Source organism: Hyaena hyaena, unplaced genomic scaffold, assembly GCF_003009895.1.
Source record: "Hyaena hyaena isolate Hyena2069 unplaced genomic scaffold, ASM300989v1 scaffold_1690, whole genome shotgun sequence".
NCBI lineage: Eukaryota > Metazoa > Chordata > Mammalia > Carnivora > Hyaenidae > Hyaena > Hyaena hyaena.
The window spans coordinates 109944-134434 of record NW_024082324.1 but is presented as its reverse complement, the minus strand read 5'-3'; positions in this window follow the sequence as shown (position 1 = coordinate 134434).

Below are 24491 nucleotides of genomic sequence, written 5' to 3'. Positions count from 1 at the left end.
TTTTGATTGGAATTGCATTGAATGTGTAGAGTGCTTTAGGTAGTAATGACATCTTAACTATATTTATTCTTCCTATCCATGAGCATGGAATGTTTTTCCATTTCTTTGTGTCTTCTTCAATTTCCTTCATAAGTTTTCTATAGTTTTCATCATACAGATCTCTTGTATCCTTGGTTAGGTTTATTCCAAGGTATTTTATGGTTTTTTGTGCAATTGTGAATGGGATCAGTTTCTTGACTTCTCTTTCAAACAGCATCCTTCTTTATAACCCATAGGTCAAAAAATTCACGAGAACAATTAGAAAATATTTAACTGAATGAAAATAAAAACAAACTATATGAATTTTGGGGGGATGTACTAAGGAGTGCTTAGAAAGAAATATACATTTATAATAAAAAAGAAGAAAGTTCTCACATTAATAACTTAAGCATCCACCTTAAGAAACTAAAACACAAAGAACAAAATAAATCCAAAGCAAACAGAGAGAAGTAAATAATAAAGAGCTGAATCTGGTGAAACATAAAACATAAAAAACAATAGAGAAAATCCACAAAGCCAGAAGTTTATTTTTTCAAAAAATCAGTAAAGTTGACAAATCTTTAGTTAGATGCTCAGAAGAAAAGAGAAAACACAAAACACCAAGAGCAGGAATGAAAATGGGAATATCACCACCAACCAGAAGTTGAAAAGGATTTTAAGAGATGATTTATGAACATCTTTATGCCAACAAGTTAGACAACTTACATGAAATGAACAAATACCAAAACTGACTCAGGAAGACATTTAAAAATATGAATAGATCTATAGTTTATTGAAAATGTTCCATTAGTCACTTAAAAATTTTCCCACAAATCAAAAACCAGGCTACAGTGCTGAGTCCTACTGAATACTTAAAGAAGAGATAACACCAACCCTTCACTTTTTCACAAAACTAATTTTTTAGACAATTATTACCTTGATACCAAAGTCAGACAAGTCACGACAAGAAAACTATAGATCGATATACCTCATGAACATAGATGTAAAAAATTTCAACACAGTATTAGCATACCTAATCCAGCAATATATAAAAAGGATTTGGCCCAGAAATGTAAGGTTGGTTTACAACCTGAAAATTATTTCATGTGATGCCTTATATTAATAAAATAAAGGACAAAACTATATGAACATCTGAAGATACAGAAAAAAATATTTGACAAAATCTAACACGTGTGATAAAAACTCTCAACAAGTAGGAATAAAAGGGAAATTCCTCAAGCTGAAATAGAGCATGTACAAAAAACCTACTGCTAATATCCTACTAAATGGTGAAAGACTGAACACTTTCCCCCTAAAATCAAAAACAAGACAAGGTGTTCATTTTCATGATTTCCCTTCAACATTGTACTGGCACTTCTAGCCAGTGCAGTCAAGAGAGGGAGAGAAATAAAAGACCTCCATTTTGGGAGAGAAATAAAACTGTCTTTATTCCTGGATGACATATAGAAAAGCCTAAGATACACACACCTGCTAGAACCTATCAAGGAGTTCAACAAAGCTACAAGATAGAACATTAATACACAACAACTAATTGTACTTCTATATCCTAACAACATACAATCTGAAAATGGAATTGAGAAAAAATGCCATTCACAACAAAAGAATAAAGTATTTAGAACTACATTTAACAAAAAAAAAAAAAATGCAAGGTTTGTACAGTGAAACTACAAAACATGACTGAGATGATTTAAATAAATGGAGACACAACCCATGCACATGGATTCAAGACTGAATGTTGTTAAGGTGACAATTATGCCCAAATATATCTATACACTCAACATGATCTCCATTGAAATCCCAGTAAGCTTTTTTTTTAAAAAATAGAAATTGATTAGCTGATCCTAAAATTCACATGGAAATGCAAAGGACCCAGAAGAGCCAAAACAATTTTTCAAAAGGAGAACAGAAAACTTACACTATCCAACTTTAAAACTTACTATAAAGCTACTTTAATCAAGGGAGTGTGGTACTGACATAAGTATAGAATCAATAGAACAGAATTGAGAGTCCAGATTATTACACTGTTACATTTATGATCAAATGATTTTGACAAAAGGAATAGTCTTTTCAACAAATAAATATTCACATACAAAAGAATGACTTTAGACCCCTACCTCACACCATATGTAAAAGGTAATTCAAAAAGTAATTCAAAAGTAATTCAAAACGGATCATAAGCTTAAATATATGAATGAAACCTATACAGTTTCTACAGGAAACTTTAGCAAAAAACTTTGAGCCTTGGGCTAGGCAAAGATTGCTTAGATACAACACCAAAAGCATCATCCGTACAAGAAAAAAAATCATAAATTGAGCTTCCTCAAATTAAGAACATACGTTCTTCAGAAGACACCAGTAAGAAAATGAAAAGAAAAGACACATCCTAAGAGAAAATACTTGTAAAACATATATCTGATAAAGGATTCATATCCTGATTACAAAAAGAACTCTTACAACTCAGTAATTAGAGGACAAAAAAAACACCTGTAAAACAAACTACACTGAATAGACATCACCAAAGAAGATAGACAAATGGCTAATAAGCACATGAAAAACGTCAACATCATCAGTCATTAGGGAAATGCAAATCAAAACCACCATGGGATACCATTATACACCCACTGACATGGCTATCGTCACAAAGACAATAAAAAATTTGGCAGGGCTGTGAGAAGATTCAGACTCTCACGCACTGCTGGTGTGGATGAAATATGGTTCCGCCATTTTGGAAGACAGCACAGCAATTTCTTCAGAAGTTAAACACAAATGTACCATCCAACAGAGCAGTTCCAATTCCTAGGTGTCTGTTAGAGACACATGGAAACATTTGTCCGCACAAAGACTTATACATGAATGCTCACAGCAGCAGCATCCACGATAGCCAAAAACTCAAGATAATCCAAATGTTCAACTGGTGAACAGACAAACACCACAGGGTATATCCTTAGAACGGAATTTTACTCAACAGTAAAAAGGGATGATCTGCTCAGACATGGTGCAACTCAGATGAACACACCATACAAAGTGAAAGAAGCCAGTCATAAAACATGTGTGATTTCATAGACATGAAATGTCCCCGGCAAGGCACATTTATAGAAACAAGAGAAAGCACATCATGAGTTGGGAGGGGGAGAGGCCCCGCAAAATGGGCACAGGGGATGACCGGGGGAATGAAAAGGTTGTAAAGGTGATGATTACAAGACCCCGTGAACTTAATGAACACGGAAGTATACTTCATTAAAGCTGTTTAAAAAAAGACAGAAAAGGCAACGCTCCAGGAGGGCGTTGGGTCAAATAGGCGCCACCCGAACCCACATCCCCTTCCTTGTCAACCCGACCTTCCACTTGCCATAGGACCAACATGCCAGACCGTGCAGGCAAATGCACACTCTTTACCGAAAGGTTGGGGTCAGGGCAATTTCAGAAGCGGGATCACAAGGTTTAAGGGTTTGGGAACTTCCCTGAATCTCACAAGAGATCACATCCACATTCTCTGGGCACATCCTGCTCCCAAGAGCTTCTCCTTCCTGAACCCTCAGTACATCCCAAAGCCACTGCCAGGTCTCATCCCAAAGGCCTTACTGTGGTTCTGGGGCAGGACCAGGACTCCAGGCCAATAGGTGGGGCCCATGCACCTTCCAACTTTGGTGTCTGGACTCCCTCCTAAGAGCTGGGGCATTCGGCTTCCTTTACCAGGTGACAGTTGCAGTAAGCCCAGCTCCCAGTGGAGATTTCTTATGGAGATCCCTAGGAAATTCCATTCTTCCTGTTTGAGGCACCAGCTGGCCCTTAGAGCTTTTGCACCACCCCCCAAATACTCTAGAACTGAGATTTTTGTTTCTTTCCCTTCCGTCCTGGGGGGGCTACAGATCTCACAAGAGAGACGCCATCTTGGTTATAACTGGGCCATAACCACCAGGCTGAGAGAGGCGGAGCTCATCAGTTTGGGCGTGCTCCCCCCGAGTCCAGGATTTAAACTCCTGAGGAAGACACCAGACAATGGTGCAGACTCGCTACTACAATCGCTCCAGGAAGTGTGGGCAAAATACCGCCCACGCTGAGGCCAAAATGCAGGATAGCCATAACCGGCAGTACAAGAAGAAGTGAGAAGTCCACCAGACGGGGCCTGTCAGGTGATGCGTGTAAGGTCGGAGGACACGCGAGATGATTATGCTACACAGAAAGCCCTGGAAGATACACCCTTTGCCAAGTCCACAAGAAATGAGTCAACCTGAGAAGCGCCAGCACCATCGTTCCCTGCGCCCTCCCCTCTGCAGACCAGGGCTGATGGTGGAAGATGCCAGCACAGAATTCATTTCACCGATAGCAACAGGGATGAGAGCCACTAGGAGCCAGGAAGAGGCGAGAATAACACACAGGGTGGGAGTGCCAGCCACGGGACTCCAAAGGGGGTGCAAGCTGACATGCACGCAGCTTCCTCACAGCCCCGCTCAGTGGTGGCCCTGGAGGTGGCAGTGAGGGAAGATCGTCCGAACGGGCGGAGCCTTGAGTGGTGCACCTGTTCATCCACCTCTGTGACCTAAGTTAGAATAATACCGCCTCACGGTCAGTGGCAAATGACTGCATCCTCAACCGGCTTGGAAAGAGAAAGGTCGGAAGATCAAAGACCTTTCCACTCCTGGGCATAATTGTGGAGTTCAGGAGTTTTCGCTGGCCACTCAAAGTCATAGCCCTCGTTCGGCAGGGAGATCAGGAGTCACGAGGCAGTCTCATTCCCAAGGTCACTGCTTTCCCATCTATGACGTGAAAGAGGACACTGCCTGGTGTCCAGCCCACAGGGGACTGGGGGGCGGGTGCTTTCAGGTGAGCAAACAGAGGACCAGTAGAAGAACAATTCAGTGGAACAGGCTTTCCTGAGGAGTGGGGACAGCCCCACCACTAAGGAGACCCAGGCTTCAATAGGACTAAGAGGAATGTTATCGGGAACAAATCTCAAAGGACCCAGCCAACTCTCCGAGGGAAAGATGCTCTGTCTGATTCCATACACGATATTCAAATCCCCCTGCCCTGAGCGGGCTCGAAGCTTCCGGCTGATGGTGATTTGACGACAAGCGAAGTTCAGACTGGCACAGAAGCCCTCAAACTGGAGTGAGGCCTTACCTGGCTTCTGGAACACTACCAACGGCTGGTGGTGACTCTGATTCCCCTGAAGTAGGAGACCAGACTGTATGACCGCTGGAGGTCCCTCCGTGATCTCAGTGCCCTTGACCACATCCCACCAGGTGCTTAATGGATGCTCTGGGTGTGCATGGGAATGAATGCCAATCAGACTTGGAGGGCAAAACCTCCCGAGATGCAGACGGAGATACACCAACTATAGCTATTACTCTCTCATGCTTTCGTCCCACACCTGAAAGGTATGCACACCTTGCGGCCATGTGTGTGCATGTCAGTGTGACCTATGCATCAGCACCAGACTCTTGAGCAAGACCTTTGCCTCCAAATCCCTCATCAGCACAACCCCGGGCTTCGGGCTTCCCAGAAGGGAAGGGAGGTCCCTTTCCCTGAAGCGGTGACTTCTCTCTCACTGCCCATCCCAGCCAGCGAGCTGGACTTTGGGGGAATTCCGAGCAGCTCTTCCTGGAGAGAAGTGCCAGTCTCCACTCGGTGCACCCCTTCTTCAGTCCCGCTTTAGATCAAAGTGACATTGAGAAAGCATCAGCTATCAACGCGACAAAGTGGATCCCCTGGGATTTCATCATCGTACCTGGAACTTGTTCATTCATTGAATAGGCTTGTCTTATACGAGGCCTTCACCCATTCAGGCTATAACAAAATACCACAGACTGCGTGGCTTATAAACAACACACACTTACGTCTCACGGTTCTGGAGGTGGGAAATCCAGGATCATGGCGCCAGCACGCTCAGGTTTTGGTGACAGCCTCCCTCCTGGCTCAAAGCTGGTGCCTTCTCTGTCCTCACATGGTGGAAGAAGAGACCAGGGAGCCCCCCAGAACCTCCTTTGTAAGGTGCTAATCCTATCAGGAGGCTCCAGCCTCCTGAGCGACTGATCACCTCCCAAAGTCCCACTTACTAATCTCGTCCCATCGAGCATCAGGATTTCAACCTGAGAATTTGGGGGGGGGGGGAGGGTGAGAGACAAACATGCAGACCATAGCAAGCATCTAAGACAGGGTTCACAAATGCTTTCTGAAAAAGGCTGAGTAGTAAATATTTGAGGCTCTGTGGGCCAGCCTGTCTCTGTCACAGCTACTTGACTCTGGCGTTGTGGTGCAAAAGCAGCCCTAGACAATGTGTAAACAAATGGGCATGGCTGTGTTCCAATAAAACTTTATTTACAAAAACATGCAGCAGACCAGATTGGCCCACACGCTCTCGTTTGCCAACCCCTGCTCTAAGAACACAAAAAAGAACGGATGTATTTGTGTGTGTGTGTGTGTGTGTGTGTGTGTGTGTGTGTGTGTGTGTGTTGGGAGAGTGGGCTAGGGCCTCCTCTTCTGAAATTTTGTAAAACTATGGAAAGGAACCTGGATCACAGAGCTTTGACACGCCCCAGCGAAACCAAGGCACGGCCAGTGGATGACTTCTAACCCCACGGTCCCGACAGCACAGGCAGCCATGGGAGAGGAGGCCTGGATTTGAGCCTACTCTCTGCCATTCACCAGTGTATAAGCCACTTCCACGACCTTTGGTTTCCCCATCTGTAAAATGGGTCTATGGCTGCATATGTGCATTGTGGTCCCCTTATAAGAATGGAGTGAGACCATAAATGGGAAAGTGCTCCAAGCACCATAAACCTAGGAGCCGCCCCCCAAGTCCTTCCCCTGTGTCCACACATTCAGTAAGGGCTACTGACCCCCTTTTCCCCCAAACAGTTCTTAACTATGTCCCCTTTGCTCTCGCTGTGACTCACCTGTCACCTCCGATCTGGATTACTGCTCTGGGCTCCTCAGGGCCTCTGAGACCCACATATCTACCCAGTGAAGGCCCAGGGCTCCACACCACGGCCAGGTGGAACTTCCCAGAATTAAAATGGTGTCCCCTTCCTGAGACCCTTCGGTGACTCCTCTTCACCCTGTGACCGACCCGTGCTTTGTCAGCCCCGCCGTCCTCAGCTCGGGTCCCTCCCAGACTCGTCTTCCATTTCTGCTCTCGCCCTGCGGTCTGCCCTCCAGGCCTGTGCCTGCTCGGTCGGTGCTCCTGCTTCGAAGGCCTTCCGCCGCTCTTCACCTGACTCCCTCGGCCCAGAAACCTTCCCAAGGGCCGTGGCCAGAACCGTGACACCACCCGGCTCGCAGGACTGCCGTTAGGGGTGACGGGGCCAGGCCTGGAGGGAACTCCCGTTGCCCCTGTGGCCCCAGGGAAGCACAGGCCTCCGCGCATCTCCCCCACCCCCGGCGCAGTGCGGCGCCCCGCGGTGCCCAGCGGGGAGAGCAGAGGGACCGGGACCAGGGCAGGGCCCAAGCACCTGTTTGCTTACTGGGCAGGGCACAGAATGGAGGGACGCTGGGCCCGCCAGGGGCACAGGCTCGCTCTCTACGCTTCGGTTCACTGAGCTTTCAAACAAGGTCATAATAACCGTGCCTCCTGGGGGGAGGGGTGTGCATCGCGCGGGGTGGGCTGAGCCTGCCCCCTGCGTCCGAGGGCCCGGGACACATTGTCCCTCCTTGCCCCCCAGCCCAAGAAGGCCCACTTCTTCCCGGGCACACACGTGCTGCAAACCTGCTTCCCTGAGGAGCTGCCTGGGATACCAGCTAGAGCTGGTCTGGGGTCCGCGCCCCCAGCCCGCCTGCTCCGGGGTGTCCAGCCTGCGCCCCACCCTCTGCCTCCCCCCCTCCCTCCCCTTCCATGCTTCTCCCCTCTCCCCCCTGCTTCCTTCTGCTTTCTCTCCTTTCTCCCATCATCTCTCTGTCCCTCCTCCGTCTTGTTTCCTTCTCTGTCTTCCCCCCCCCCCACCTCCCTTTCTCTCTCTCTCCTTCCCTCTCTCTCTAGCTCTGTCCCTCTCCTGTGGCTGCTTTGCACCTATGCATCATACGCTCCCTTTCTCTACTCTCTGTCCTGTGCAAAGAATTTTCCCTTGTTGCCTCCAGGCAAAGTTGGTGGAGAAGAATGAATTTTTCATTTGTTTTTCTATGATTCTGCTCCTGTACCCAAGAAGGTCCCCCTGTATGTGACAGAGATATGACACACCTTGATCTCCGAGTTTGGTTTTGTTCTTTCCCCATGACAGTCAGTCCCACCCAGGCAGCTGGGCTCCAGGCCCAGGACATCAGTGCAGGAGGCCAAGGGTGCATCGAGTGAACTTGACCCGGTGGGCAGTCAGGTACCGGGGAGCTCCCTGTGGCCCAGTCCCCAGCGGGAGGGCAAGAACCTGTCAGAAAATCTTGAGTTTCCAAGGATGCAGGAGCTAGAAGCCATATTTCTAGTCAAGGACACCGGCCGTGTACACACTCACACACACATGCGTGCTCACACATGCACAGGTGCACACGCACTGAAAGGAAGTGGTTTGAGGGTCCCACCCGCTCCTCTGACAAATGCATTAAGTGGGTCAGGTTCTTGAGTCCCTGGAGCTAATGTGATGAAGACCAGGGAAAAACAGATAATCCTCTTGTGACTTTCCCTTCCTTGCTCCGGTTTCAAGAAAGCCAGGATCAACTTGATGAGGAAAACAAAGGCAGAAAAATGTACCCACAAATGAATGGTTTTACAACACGTGGCCCACGGAAGCATATCTGAGACACATACGACATGATGTTCCGAAAGATGCTCGTGACTCATGTTTTAGACTAGGTAATAAAGGGTGGCTTTCTCTTTTTTTTTTTTCAATTTTTTTTAATGTTTTATTTATTTCTAGGAGAGAGAGAGACCGCGTGAGCAGGGGAGGGTCAGAGAGAGAGGGAGTGACAGACTCCGAAACAGGCTCCAGGCTCCGAGCTGGCAGTCAGCACAGAGCCCGACGCGGGGCTCGAACCCACGAACCGCGAGATCATGACCTAAGCGAAAGTCGGATGCTTAACCGACTAAGAAGGGTGGCCTTCTCTTGACAATGGCCGGGCCTCCTCCAAGGTCCCGTGAACTTCACTTTCAACAGATACAAGTTCCTTAGAGACGTTCTGATCCATAATCCCCACTAGGGGGAAAAAAAGGCATATAACAGTCACTCCTCAATGCGGGCGCAGGTCTTTCCGGCCATGGGTCCTGGCTCCCTGCCTTCCTAAAAGCATGTGTCTGTGAAACATCTCAGGAACACTTCCTGGGCCTCCATGCTCAACGACCCCGCTTCAAGCTCACCTAGATTCGTTTTCTGTTGACCCAGAGAATGTCACCTAGATTCGTTTTCTGTTGACCCAGAGAATGTCACAGATCTCCCTGCCCTTCCGTTTCCCGTAATAGGACCAGGTTCAGTGAGACCGGATCAATCTTCCCCGAGTCAGATGGGCTCACCTCGGGGCACTGGGTGCTGCCCCAGGGGATGGGGCTGGCCTTGCCCACACCCGGCTCCATGCCAGCCTCCAGGTCTGGGCTTTGACCTGGGCTTCAACCTGTTCTCGTGTGAGAATGTCCCTCTGTGGACAAACAAGTCTTCCTCATTATCCTCTCTCATAGATCTGCTTTGTTCCTCTCCTGGCCCCTCCATCAGCCTGGACTTGTTTTATGTCCTTGTGTGTCACCTGTTGATCACCAGCCATTTCCACATGGAAATGCAAGCCCCCCTGTTAAGGCAGGAACCTGTCTGCCACCAGAGCACCTAGACGTGGCAGGTGATTGATCAATATCTGCCGAATGAATGAATGGGACCATCTACACAAGCTCCCATGGTTATGAATGATGAAACTGAGGCCCTGGGAGGAAAAGCAATTTGTCCCAGACTGCATGGCCGGCCAGGCAGGAGACGGGAGGACTCTGACTTCTCCCTGTGCCCTCATCCCTCCGCCAGGTCTCTTCCCTAAGCTTCCCCTCTCCTCCTAACCAGGGATCCATCCACAGAAACTTCATACCCATGCGCCTGCTATGCTCTTAAGCCAGGCCCATATTTCCTTTGGAGTAATAATTAAAATAACATATTCACCAGCTGTTTTTTTTCCTAGATTTAATCTGCCCAGGCTCTGATTTGCATATTAAAAGCACTAATTAGCCCCTCCGAGTGCTTGAGCACGGAGAATGCAGTAACTGGTCATGTCGTCCCTGAAGACCCATCCCCAGCGCTCTGGGCTGGGATTCGGATGCGGCCGAGCCCTGGGCGGGGAGGAGCCTTTGTGTCCCCACGTTTGGGGACCACAGTGCCACGTGGCTTCATCCTGTGGCTCTGCTTCTCTTTGAAGTGTCGTGTTTGATCTGTTAGCTTGTCTGTCAATTTTTGTTTTAGCACCTTTGGAATGTGCATTTGAACCTCCACCGCTCCCCCCCCCCCCCGCCCGCCGGCCACACCAGGGCTCAGGGCGGGAAGGTGGGCGGCCTTTGAACGGAGGTGGTGCTGGGTGAGCCCGACGTCCCTGTGCGGGAGGGCTGTGTCTTCCTCCCTCTGCCTCCCAGCCAGGATGAGAGGGGGCAATTCCAACATGCCGGTCCCTTTAAATGACTCCTTTACGGGAACTGTACAAAGGAATCGCTAATTGCTGTTGTTATTATTTCCTTAAAAATAAAATCGGGGAAAATGTGTGTGTGGGGAGGGTGAGGGGGCTGTTCATAAAAGCTGTCAGCCCATGAAGCGGGAATCTGGGTGGGCTTCCAGCAGACTGCATGCCCAGAGGTAGCACTCAGCACCCCCCGTAGACAGCCCTGAGTGCTCTGCTCTCCCTGAGCTGAGATGCTAGATGGCGACCCACCCCCCCTCTCCAGGAGGGGATCTGGGAAGGAAACTGAGGCCTCACCGTTGCAGGAGCTGGCCAAGGCCAGCCAGGGCCCCTGCCTGGGGGTGGGGGATGGCTGGTTCCAGGATTTCAGAAATTCCAGCCTGCCTGGCATGCCACCCCCAAGCCCTGCGTTTTCACCGCAACAGCCCCTCCCTGGGAGGCCCGGGAGCCTGCGGGGGGCTGAGCCACAGCACAGAGAGCCAGATGGCGGCTGTGTGAGCACCAGGGGGCAGGGCCAAATACCATAAAAGGGAAGAACGCGCTGGCAAGAGAACCTCTTTATTTCCTCCCCCGGCTCGGGGTTAGGCTCCGATGGCTGGAGCTGCTCGGGCTCCAGGCGAATGCGGGCAAGGGGCGCACAGGGGACCAGAGCCAGGCCGACCGCCGTGACTGACCCACAGTCGCAGTCCGCGGATCCCCCTCACCCCCATCTCATGCCCTCACCTGAGCCCAGCAGGAGCCAGAACACCCCACATCCCTTCCACCCTGAGATGCTCACACAGCCTTCCCTGGCCATTCCCAGACTCGATCCAGATCCGTTCGTTGGGCATCTTGCCTGCGCCAGACAGTGGGACAGGAGATTGAGAAGGCAGCTGGGAGGGCGAGACATGTGACCTTGACTCTGTCTGCAGCCACATCAGTTGCCAGAGGAAGGAGCCTAACTAGAGACACGGGCTTGGCTTTGAAAGGAAAGTGTCAGAAACGCAGGCAGGAAGCTTCAAAGTCAAGTGTATATCTTGCAGTCAGCACAAAGCCTACGGGGAAGGGACAGGGAGGAGACAGAAGACTGCCGCTTAAGAATCTGTCTTGACTTTGCCAGGGGACTGCCAGAAACTCAAAGAAACATGGAGTCAGCTCAAAAGTTTTGCATCTTGCCATCCAGGGGCTGCAGGAGAGAGAAAGCGCCAGCAAACAATGGCAGCCTGAGATGGGGCGGGGGCTGGAGTTCCCCCCAGCCAGCCGGGCCCCCCGAAACGGAGGGCCTGGCCCTCACAGAGGCAGGGCCAGGGCTTGGGGCCTAAAGGAGAGGTGAAGGCGCTGGGCCACGGGGCTGCCAGGGCTCACAGAAGTTCCTCAAGGTCAGGGGTGGACGGCTTGCAGGGAGGAGGCGGCAGGTGTGAAGGGAAGAGGTGCCCAGCAGAGTGGAAGCATTTTGAGAGCCTCGGCTTCACTGGGGAAAGTTGTTGGATATTTACAGCTTCTAATGAGCTCCCCCCCCCCCGCCCCCGGGGTGACAGGAGGTTGGAGGGAAGTGGCACCCCCTGCAGGCGGGAGCTGAACTCTGGCAAACCAAGTAGAAGGCAGAGCGATGGGTAGATTTGCAGGGCTGCCGTCGGGCAGGGCAGGGGGGTGGGGAGCTAGAGGACCACCAGAGACACCAGGAGAGCAGGCAGTGGAGAGGCGTGGGGGCGTGATTTTGGTTTGCTGGGTGGCCTGATGCCAAGGGGGCACCCTGTTCCCAAGGAGAAACAGTGCCCCTCCCTCAGTCAAGGGTCCACGTGTCAGGAAAACAGGACTAAGGAGACCAGACCTGGGGAAAGGGCGACAGAGTGAAGGAATACAAACAGTGAGAAGGACCTTGGCTCATGGCTGAATTCCCCCGGGAGCTACATGTGTTCTGGAAGTTCCTTTCCAGGACTGGTGGCTTTTCTCCTAGGCAACAGAATCTTTCAGAAGGGACTTGGGGAACCCAAATCTATCTGTTGCTGAGAAATCTGCCCCCTCCAGTACATTTAAGGTACACAGGTGGGCAATCCCCAGGCAATCCCCAGAAGCTGAGGACAACTTGACCACATCCATGTCCTCTGAATATGCTCATCCCCTCCCAGCTATGCCAGCTAGAAACATCCAGTCTCGATGACTAAAGATCTAGATTGCCACCAAAAAGTTGACTTGAGGAACACGATTTCAGGGGGCCCACCTGGCTCCGTGCAAGGCTGGCGTGGGGCCCTGATGAGGCCCTAAGGCCCAGGAACTGTGTGGAACTGATACACAGGGATGATGGTGGGAGAGGACGGGTAAGCGGTGCCCTTCTCCTTGGACTTGAAGTTGGAGGAATCCTAGTTGGGAGGAAATAATTTCACCCCTCATTTGAGCCTGGGTGGGGTGAGGCGGGGGGGACAGGGGGATGCTTCATCAGTAGGGAGAGAAACAAGGAGACCCAGGCTCAGACAGATGCCCAGATGAGCGCACTGTAGGCAGAAGTGGGCAGAAGACCAAGAGGTGTGCACAGGAGAGAGACTGTACATGTGTCATGATTCTAACTTCTTCAAAGCAATCTCGAAAACCAAGGCCCTGATAACCTTGCCTAACCTTTAAACAAAAGAGAGCCGTAAGTGCCATATTTGCACATTGGGCAGATAGCTTGGCATTTCACGTTGCGGGGAATGTTTTGCTTGGACAACACCATTGGCATAGTGGGGACGTGATCGTTGGCATAGTGGGGACATGATTGCCTGCTGCAGGTGACATGACCACGTCTGGCGGGGCTGTCTGGAGGTGACGTCGGTCAGAGCAGAGGCGTGAAGCAGACCTGGACTTGGAAGGAGTGGGGTCTGCTCCAGGGGTGTCCTGTGACCTTGGATGCACATGTGACAGACACACAGCCCAGTGTGTTTCGGGAGCTTCTGGGGCAGCGCCGACCCCATGCTCATGAAAGGCCCTGAGGGGCTGAACTCCACATCCTGGATGCGGAAGGGTTTTAAGGAGCTATAGGAAAGTTGGACATTGACTTTTCAAGATGTATCTATTCCAAGAGGCCCCTAACGTCTTCCCCGAGAGCTGCACAGCCACATGCGTGGCCAACTGCGGGCCTGGCCCAGCTGACCTGGTGCTCAGCACAAGTGAGAATGCAGGTCAGGTTCTCCTTGCCTCCACCATCAGGCATCAAGGACTTGTCCCCAGAGAGGGCTGAAGAACTCTCTGGAGAAGGCAGACCTAGAAGGCAGACCTCAGGTAGAACTGAGTCACTCTCCTCCCATAGGCTTCTCATCACTTAGGTGAGCTGGGAAGGATGATGGGGTGGGAAGGACCACTCTGCCTCTTTTATTTCCTTCCCATCTCCCTCCCTGTTGGGCTGACAGTTGTTGGTGCTGGAAGGGACCTTGGCCCTAAAGACCCACCGTGACAGTCAAGAGAGGAGGAATCAAGTTACAGGTGGCTTGGGGTGGGCCAAGGTCACCCAAGCTGATGTAGCTCCCGTCACCCAAGGGAAGACTCTGATGGTCAAAACATGTCACAAAGCCAACCAAGAGACGCGAAGGTGAAGGCTGTGTACACTCGTGTGGCAGTGTTTCCCACCCACACGTGCTCCCCTGTGCCGCTGTTTCATCTCAGTGTCCTCCCTGCACTCGGAGAGACTCTTCTACAAACTGACAGGGACAAGAGTGTTCATTACAATCTGGTTCATTACAGAAAAGTCGAAAATAAAAACATCCATTGTCGGGGGACTATACAAATAAAAAATGGCAGGTTCAGGCATTGGAAGATGATACAGCCATCTAGAAGATGGGCAGGATCTGTATTTACAACTTGGAAGAATCAACAATTATGCTGCCTGGAAAGAAAAATCAACTTGTAGAATTTAATGTATAGCACGGTACGATTCTAGGGAAATTTTTAAAAATACGAAGAGGGGCGCCTGAGGGGCTCAGTCGGCTGGGCGTCCAACTCTTGATTTCTGATCTGGTCACAATCTCACAGTTTGTGAGATTGAGCCCTGAGCCCAGCACGGAGCCTGGTTAAGATTCTTTCTCTGTCCCTCTCCCTCTGCCCTTCCCCTGCTCATGTGCTCTCTCTTTCTCTCTCTCAAAAACAAAGTAAAATAAAATAAAAGACAAAGATAATACCGTATGTTATTTGTACGTACATGTGTACATAAAAGCGTAGCAGGAAATCAAAGGATACATGTTAACTGGATGGGGTTCAGGGGCTTCGGGGAGTGGAATGGGTGTGGAGGGGTTGCTGCACCAAAGGTACCACCGTGTCTCTAACTGAAGAGAAAGGTGAGTGAATAGATGGGTCCAATCTCTGCCCTGGAGATCGGACCCACAGAATAACTTCACAATAAAAATGGAAACTTGATAGGAGGACCCATGAAGAAGGAAGGTAAACGGACAAAGCTGGCCAGTTGGCGGTGGGGGGGGGGGGGTTGATGGGTTGTAGAAAGTTGAAGGCAGATCAGCACTGAGGTGGGACCCGCCTTCCTGTGGGAGCCCCGCCCCCCCCGAACATTAATACTCTGCATGCTGCTTTATTTGTTTATTGATGCTCATCTTTGTTTATTCTTGAGGTGTACCCCCTTGTCAGAGAGGCCGGGCTGCTTCCATTACCTGGATAAAGTTGGTATTTACGGGCAACTTTTTCCATCATCTGGATAAATTATTGCCATTTTATGGGCAACATAGCTACTGCTGTTATCCAAATGGGTGACGATGGCTCAATGGGTCCCACTCATTCATTGAATCATTCATTCGGTCAGTATTGATTGAGTACCTCGTACAAGTCTGGTGCCATACGGGGCATTGGGGATACACCAGTGACCTTGGCCATTATGGCTCCTGCCATGGAAGGCTTCCATGTGGAATAAGTCCATCCAATGAGAGGTTGCTCTTGAAGGTCTCTCTCCTGCTCTGAATTACCCAATCTCCTGTGGTGTTAGAACTCTTTCTATCTTCCCCTCCCGAGCACAGTTAACACCCACGGACCCAGTTAATATCCACTGAGAGCAGGTTGAAAGAAGGTGTGGAGAGGGCACACCTTCCCTGCCCTAGGTTAGAATTCGCCCTTGGCGTCTCCTGCAATGGTCTCTCTGACTTCTTGGACTCAGCCATTCTTGCCAAGATCCACCGCGATGTCCACAGGGCTTCTGGGTCCGCCTTTCCCCATTGCCTTTCTGCCTGCGTTAGACCAGATGTGGAGGGGACTGGGAATGTGTTGTGGGCATTCTCTTGACAGCGATCCTGTGGGGTTCTTTTGGGGCGGTGGGTGGGGGGTGGAGGGGCCCAGCATGTATGTGGTCCTTGTTCGGAGCTATGGGGGTGGGAAGCCTTGACTGGGGGCGCAGGATGGGTCTGAAGGAGGCCCCCCCGGTCCTAAGAGCTTTCTGGCCCCCAAACATATCCCACAGGCCGGCCCCTCCATGCTCCTGCTCGTGGTGAGTTTGCCTTCACCTTGGGAATAGGAGACCCAGTCCAAATGTCACCTTCTCTGGGGAGCCTCCCGGGACCCTTCACGTTGCCCCAACTGAGCTAAGATGCTCCTCCATGCTGTCCGGCCCCTGCGCACCGCCACCACGTGAGGGCGCATGAGCCTCTTGCTCTCCACCAGGCTGTTGACCCAGCACCACCGCACGGAGGGAAGGAACCGAGAAGGGCCATAATTAAGTGCAGGCTCGAGAAGGAAGAGAGAGAAGGGAAGCGTGGGAGAATGGAAAGGGGAGGTGATGCTGGCCACTCAGCGTGAAATCCCCAGAGAATGGCGTGGCTTTGGTCAGGCCCTCAAACATCTCGGGAAACAAGCAGGAGCCCCTAAAGGCTACGGTCATAGCCACAAGGCCCCTCCGGCAGAGCAGACCGGGTGACTTTATCTGCAGGACCAGAGCCCACGGGGAGAAAGATTTCTGCCTGAAGCCCGGGGCTTGTGAACCCTCCAGCCGCCCCCCCCCCACCCCCCACCCCCCGGAATGATACTGGCTGTCTTCCTTCTTGCAGGTTCAATAGCGTGGATATTGTGAATATCGCTGATTCAACATTCATCTATTTACAACAGCACGGCCAAGACCCCGGATGAGTTCTTTCACAGAGTTCACTGAGTGCTGGGCTCTGGAGTCAGGCTGCCTGGAATCAAACCCTGCTACTTTCTGGCTGTGTGACTGTGGACCCGTCACATAACCTCTCTGAGCCTCAGGTTCATGACCCGAAAGTGTGAGGAATGATAATACCCAAAAGCCACATCAGCGGGGCTCTGACTTTTTACTTTATGTGCATTGTCTCCCTAAATCCCTGTTTCATTCCCAGCCTGTGGGAAGTTGAGGCTCAGAGAGGTTACAAGGCCTCAGGGTCTCCAGGCAGCAGGTGGACAAGCAAGGATTCAGACCCAGCTCTTCTGTCGGCCCTGGGGAAAAGAGGGGTCCCTGGAAGGGGACCCTCCTCCCCTCCCCCAGGCAGGCTCTGGAGCCCCCTCCGCTTCCATCATGCCTCCGGACACGACTGTGGTCAGTGGCTCTAAGTGGCAAGACACTGGTCACAAAGTGGTGTCCTGTACTCCCCAGTCTACTGCCCTGTGCCTGTGCCCCACCTGGCACCCACACAGCTCACACCCAGTCCTCCTGGGACCCCCGATAGCCAAACCCAAAGGGGGCTGTTTGGGCCTCTCCCATCCACTGCCCCGCCCCACGATGCCTCCCCGGGCCGCTTGGAGGCTCCTTTCTACAACTTGCAACACTGCCTTAAATCCATCGCCTCTGTCCGCAACTCTGAGCCTCTCCCCGGGTGTTCCCGTCCATGCTCGTCCATGGCCACAGGTCATGCCCCTTGGGTCTCCAACCCAGGCACCCCCTGGAAATTCTTCACCTGGATGTCCATGGTCATCCCTGCCACCGCCCTCCTGTGCCCATGGCCCTGACCCACCTGTTCTCTCTCCCAGACGCCTGCCCCTCCTCCGCCTGTGTGCCCCGCCCACCACCCAGAAGGGAAATCCAGAGCCATCTGGGACGCCTTCCTTCTCGAGCCTCACATTGGAAGAGTGGCCGAGTCCCGTTAACCTCCTAAACATCTTCCTCACACGTTACCTCTTTCCGTCTCTTCTACTTAAGCTCAAGGCTCCTCGTCTCGATCTGGACGGCTGAGGTTTTATCCCAGGGGGTGTCCTTGCCCAGGGGGGTCCCCCACCCTGTGGGGCAGCCAGCCCCACCACCGACAAGTGAGGGGGGTCTAACGAGCGGCTGCACTGTGCTGGGTGTCGGGAACCAACATATTCAAACATGGTGCTTTTTCAACGAGCTCAAAAGCAGCAGTGAGTAAGGGAAGAAAGGCCACGCAAACGACAAAGCATGGCAGCCAGGGGCATCATGGGAGGACGCAGGACCCCCTGACCCTGTCTCAGGTGGCCGTGCCCGGCTTTCAGGAGGCTCTGACAGCTGAGATGAGAGCCGTCCTCCTCCCCATCACGGCTTGAAGTCAAACCCTCCTGCTGGCCTGTGAGCTGGCCCTCAGCCTCATTCACCCGCCACCCCCCACCGCGCGCACACACACACACACACACACACACACACACACAAAGAGCTTGCTTCAAACAGCCCCAGCCGCCACGTGGCAGCGGGCGGGGGTCCGTCTCCCTGCCATTCGGGCCCGTACAGCATCTTGCATCAAGGATCATGTCAATTTGTGAGCTCGCAAATCGGCACTTAGCTCGCATGCCAAAGTCCACGGTCCCAAGTTTTGGTGGCAGAAAGACATTGCTGAAAATAATTGTGCCTGGCAGCACTGGGCCGCTTCCAAGAGCCGGCCAGTGCTCCGGCGCGCGCGGCATCTTTGGTGGATCCGGGCAACAGCCAGATGCCTCCCTACCCTGCCCAATTAATCCGGAATGAGTTGGACTGTGATAATGGACATTCACAACAACCTGCTTCGGGAAGAAGGGCCGCAAAGCCTCTTCCGGGCCTCTTCCCCACCCCCTCCCCGCCTCCCTCCCTTCCTCGCTCACCCGAGGGCCCTGCGGCCGCCAGCCCCCCACAGGTAGGCGGCCCCAGGTTGTGGCAGAAAGCAGCAGCCCCACCGGCGAGCTGGCAGCCGTGGGCCGCTGACTCGGGTCCCGCTGGCTCGGGCAGCGGCGCTTGCAAATTCCTGCTCGCTGCCTCTCCCGGGAAGCAGTCCATGCGCCGAGCCCTTTCTTGGAAGTGACTTCGGCCCATTTCACGGGGTCGAAACTCCCAGGGGCTTTCCCGAGTCCTCGCGTCGGCAGGCAGGGACCTGTTTGCCCCCATGGCGCCCTGAAGAACCAGAAAGATGAATGTCCCCGGGCACCTGTTGGACGCGCTCACTGTGTCAGCCTCGGAGGGCTCCTTCTTTCCTTCTTGCTCATGGGCGAGGTGGAAGCTGGGCGGGGGCGAGCACGGGCGTGTGAGGCCACCCAGCTAGTCGGCGATCTCAGGCAAGGCCTCTTGACCCCATCACCACCGGCCCCCCGGCCTCTACCACGGAGGCTGGGGACACCAGGCGTCTACATCTACAGCTTTGATGACATCGGAGGCCCGTTGACGTCTTCCTGTCCCTCTCACTCTTCTTGGCCTTCCTCCTCCAAACCCTCACGTTCTGGGCCCAAGGCCTCCAAGGTCCCCTTGTGGGATCGTCCCAGGGACCACGCCTGCCGTCTGTGCCTGGCTATTCTCAGAGCGGAGAAAGCCTGACTCGCTCCGGAAAGGGCCTGGCCGCTGCTGGAAAAGACCCAAGGCCGGCAGGGGACCCCGTTCTTAGGAAATAAATGACCCAAGCCCCCGTTCATGTTGTGATCCTCTCAGGAAGGCGGAAACTTGAGCGAACTCTCAGACTGGTGAGCTGGCTTCAGCTCACGCTTCTCACGAAGGCTGGTTTTCTCTTCTTTCTGCTTCCTTTTCCCTCCACACCCCCCCCACCACCGGCCCTGACACACACCCCCGGTATCTCCACACCAAGCAAACAGCCAGGATTCGCCACCCAGCTCCTCGGCCCCCGCGGCCGCTGGGCGCTGCAAGTGTGAGCTCATCCCCCGAGGCCTCTTTCCAGAACCTTCTCCCCTTGCTCTGCCACCCAGCCCCTCCACCCGTCACCCCCGAGACAGAGACAGGCTGTCTTTGGGCACCCACCTTGACCAAGAGAAATACCAAATGTTCACCTCCCACCAGCACCGAATGTTCTGGTTTTTTCCTGGGCTGTGCATGGAGCTCAGGAACCAGGAGAGAAGAAGGGAAGGAGGGAGCGGGGGAGGGGGGCTGTGATAGCGAAGGGTCTCCGGAGGAAACCAGCGTCAAAGTCAAGCAAGGTTTCAAAGTAGGGGCTGCCTCTCTATTGGGTGGGCTTCTGGTGGCCGCGTCAGCCGTCCAGGAACCAGAGGGGCTGGCCCATCCTGGCACCGGCTTTCACCACTCACGCAGAAAGTCCCTCCAATAATTAAGCCGGGTCCCTTTGTTTCCCCTCCCCCCTCTGCCTCTGTCTCTCCCCCACTCTTCTCTCTCTCTCTCCCTCTCCACTCCCCCTCCCCTCTCTCTCTCTCTCCACTCCCCCTCCCTTTAGTCTCTCTGTCTCTCTGTCTCTCCCACTCTCTCTCTCCTTCTCTCCCCCCTTCTCTCTCTCTCTCTCTCTCTCTCTCTCTCTTTCCTTCCTGCGAATGCCACGTCCCACTGTGCGGGGTACGGCAGCCACCCTTGCTGTCAGGCCGTTTCGCGGCGGTACTGCGGCGCCGTGGAGAGGAGCTAATTGGATTTGTTGTCACCTCCTGAAGCTGCCAGGAGCTCACGTCTGCTCTGGTTACAGATGAAGACATCACGGTGACAGGCTCAGAGACAGCTCAGCTGGCATCCCAAGGCCACTAATAGAGCCATGTTGATTTAATGTCCGAGTGGAGAGGTGCAGACAAGCTGTTCAAGTTTTCCCTTCCAAACAAAGCAGGGATATACCATCCGTCATCTGTGGATCAGTAAATAAGCATCCACGCGCCTCCAGGAGTTCTTAACCGTTGCCACAAAAGAATGACAAACTATTTTAAATGGGGAGACGGGACTTTGAAACGGAGCATCTCTCTGGTTTATGCTGCCCTCGGGGAGCCCGGCTAATTCCGCCAAACATAAATTTTACTTAACTATGTAATTATGAAGGCATCCAGTTAGCCTTCAGATCGCCCGCTCGCAAAAGGTGCGCCCCCGTGTACATGGTCCCTGGCGTGGGGGGCGGGAGGACGGGGAAAGGCACTGCCGAAGAGGAGGTCTTTTTTCAGTGAAATCTTTCATCCGTTCAACAGGCATTTAGTGAGCACCTACTATGTGCCAGGCAGCGGGAGAATGAGATATGGCACCTGGACTCGAGAGCTCACACAAGGATGGGGTTGGAGATGTAGACAGGTGGTTAGAGCCCAGAGCAAGGGGTGCTATGGAGGAGGTAAAAAACAAACAAACAAACAAACAAACAAAACAAAAAACAGGCGCAAGGGGACACGGACGAGGGGGGTCCCATTCACCTTGAGGGTCTGGAATCAGGTCCCAGTGGAAGCATCAAAGTCCAGAGTCTGCTGTCAGAAGAGGGGGGCGTTCGCCACATCCCTCTCTGCTCTGGGCACCTGGGGTCTGTAGTGGGGTACACCTGGGGTGCCCCATTCCCCTCTGTCCAACGCAGCAGGGGTGATAGCCCTTTCCTCCAACTCACTGTGACCCGTAGTCCCTGTGGGTCTGCCGAGGCCTCTGGGTTTCAGACGAGCGCCTAGGTCTCATGGGGCGATGGGTGTCGCGGCCCTTGGGGTCAGGAGCCCCAGGAGGAAGGCCCGTGGAGGACACATCTCAGAGCACAGACCGTCTCCCCAGCACATCTTCCCCGGCTGCTGGCTGGGCTCAGCCCTCTGCCCCTCAGTAGCTCCCCGGCATCCAGATGACACTTCTCAAGGAAAGTCTCTTCTTAGACTGGGAACACGTCAGGGCACCGATCACCCATGGAGCATTCTCAGGGAGGGGCCCGAGGAGGGGGATAGTGAAAATATTTATTCCTCCGGCTGGAGGATCCAAATGCCCAGCCCCAGGCCCCTCATCCTGTCCCCTGTCCCCATCTCTCTTTAGGTCCTCACTCCAAGGGCTTCTCCTCTCCTCCGCCCTGATCCCTAATGGTCAGTGTCAGAAGGGCCCCACGGCTCAACAGAAGGGAAGTCCTCAGGGCCACTCCCAACAGGGGAACCATGGTGGGAAGGTGTCTGTCCCACAACCAGTGAAGCAAATCCTAGCAGAGGACCTATAAAGAAATCTCAGATGAGGGAGTGGAGCCCCTGCATCCTGACAAAGGCCTCCCAGCCTCTCCGCTGAACGGTCCCCGCCACCCCCCAACCATCCCACGGTTAGAGAAAAGTGGCCAGAACTCCATATGTCCTCAGACTGCAGCCTGGGAGAGAACCCAACCGATCTCAAGTTCAATGGGAAAGCAGCCAGGGGATCACCCACATACCCATGAGCAACTTCCCAAGTCTGTTCCAACGTGGCACACGGCGCCTGGGCAGAGATGCCCCGGTAGAGGCAACCCGATGATGTTAACCTGTCACCCGGGTGGCAGTCCTGGGGAGAAGAAGGGTGGGGGAGGGGATGAGAGACAGAGACAGACACAGAGACAGGGAGACGAAGATCCTGACCAGCAGCAAAGTGTAAGTCCCGGAAGAGAAGGAAATCCCTTATTACTGTTCCATAACTCAGCCAAACAAAAGCAGAGAGGCAAGATAATCAAACTACGGGAAGAGATGAAAGGGGACAGTGCTCAGATCTAAGGGAAAAGGTTAAAGCTAAAATACTGCTACAAGAGTAATAACTAACTTTTAGATGGGGAACGGAAGACATGCTTAAAACCGAACCTGGTGCCTGGGTGCCTAGGTGACTCAGTGGGTTGAGCACCTGACTCTTGATTTCAGCTCAAGTCATGATCCCCGGGTTGTGGGACGGAGCCCTGCATTTGGTTCCTTGCCAAGTGTGGAGCCTGCTTAGGATTCTCTCTCTCTCCCTCTGCTCCCCTCCTCCACTCACACACACTCTAAAGTAGAAAACAAAAGGGAAAAAGATTGTGCCATAATGGAAAAGCTTGGGGAAAATCGGGGAATGCAATGAAATAAAGAGGTTGAAGTAATTAGAAATAAGTTGGGGTGCCTGGGTGACTCAGTCGTATGAGTGTCCGACTTCGGCTAGGGTCAGGATCTCGAAGTTCACGAGTTCGAGCCCCGTGTCGGGTTCTGTGCTGACAGCTCAGAGCCTGGAGCCTGCTTCGGGTTCTGTGTCTCCCTCTCTCTTTCTGCCCCCCCAAATAAATAAAAGCATTAAAAAAATATGTTAATATAAAAAAACAGATGGAGATAGTACAACATAAGAAACGTGCCCCTAGGGTAAGCAATCCAACAAATGGAACTGAAGATGCATTTAAAGAAATCATACAAGAAAATTTCTCATAAATTGATGACTTTTTCAACAGATCACAAAAACTCTAAGTACGGTGTTCCAGGAAAGCTTAACTCAGAGCCATCAACATGGAAACATTGCATGGTTAAATTCTGGAATGCCAAGGATAAAAGTGAGCTCTTTGAAGACCAAGACAGAAAAGGCGAATCACCCTCAAGGAGAAAAATACCTAGTTGGTTGGCCAAAGATCTGCCTTGCAGCCATGTTCAATGTCAGGAAGCACGGGACCACCAGCTCCGTGTGCTAGAATCCCCAAGAGTATTACAACCTGAAAAGATGCTATTTGAGTATAATGGAAACCAGAGGTATGTCCCAACATGATTAAATTCAGGAATATGGTACCCAAGCCCTCAAAAAAAAAAAAAAAAAGTGACTTGTCATTGAAATCAACCAGTTCAAAGAACCATGAAAGGAGAAGGTATGGAGAAAGACTGGTGGCAGGGATCAGATCCATTGAAATATAGAACTAAAATCCAACGATTGCGCGATGACGATTTTAAAAGAGACTTTGAATTATAAATCCAGCACTGGGGGGTGGAGACTGGAGGTGGCGTGGGCGTCAGCCTGGGAGTGGGGAGTCTGATGGAGGAAAGCACAGAGGCGCGTACAGCTGAGCAGGAGAGCTGGAGCACACACATTTACCGGGTTCAGGACCCTCACCCAAATGGTGGTAACAGGACAAAATAGCTACGCAACCACAAGAACAAAGAACACAGCCGTGATAGCACAGTGGGTGAGAGATGTCAACAAAATTGTGGAAGATGGACAGTTGATAGGTCCGTGGTAATTGACTTAGCACACCAGAGAGCTAAAATTTAATTGGAGGGTGGGCAGTGAGAAGCAAGCCAGCTCCCTCCACCGAAGCCCAGCCCGGCTGGGGAGCCAGAAGGCCCAAGGACGTCTGCAGGCTGGAGGATAAGATATGACTAAAGACATGCGGGCTGGCGGAGAATTGGCGTGAGGACAGCGAGACCCCCGGGTGGGAGGACCAGCTGTCCCCGGTCGCCTGGACCTGAGGGGCTCCCCAGGATGCGGGTTGGTCTTCCCACCACCAGGTCTCCCCCCACCCCCCACCCCCGCCACCGCGGCTCCTATGAAATTACCTCTCCCACCCCCGGAGAAAGACTGAAAATAAAGTTCACCTTGTGGTGACAGTGAACCAGGTTGTATACTCAGCGACACCAGACACAGGGAAGACCCGACTGATGATGGGGGGTTAAGAGAAAATTTGCCAGGACAGTATGGCAGGAGGGATCCGTGGCCCCCTTTCTTCATGTGGTAGAATCCTGGCAGCTGGGCTTGACCCCAGCCCCCCTCCACACACAGCCCCCCTCCCAGTAGGTTCGGAGATTCCCCTTCGAGGGGACTGTCCAACAGATACTGAGATCTGGGCACTCTCCCAGGGAAATGACCCGATGGCCACCCAGCCACCCTCCAGGGAGAC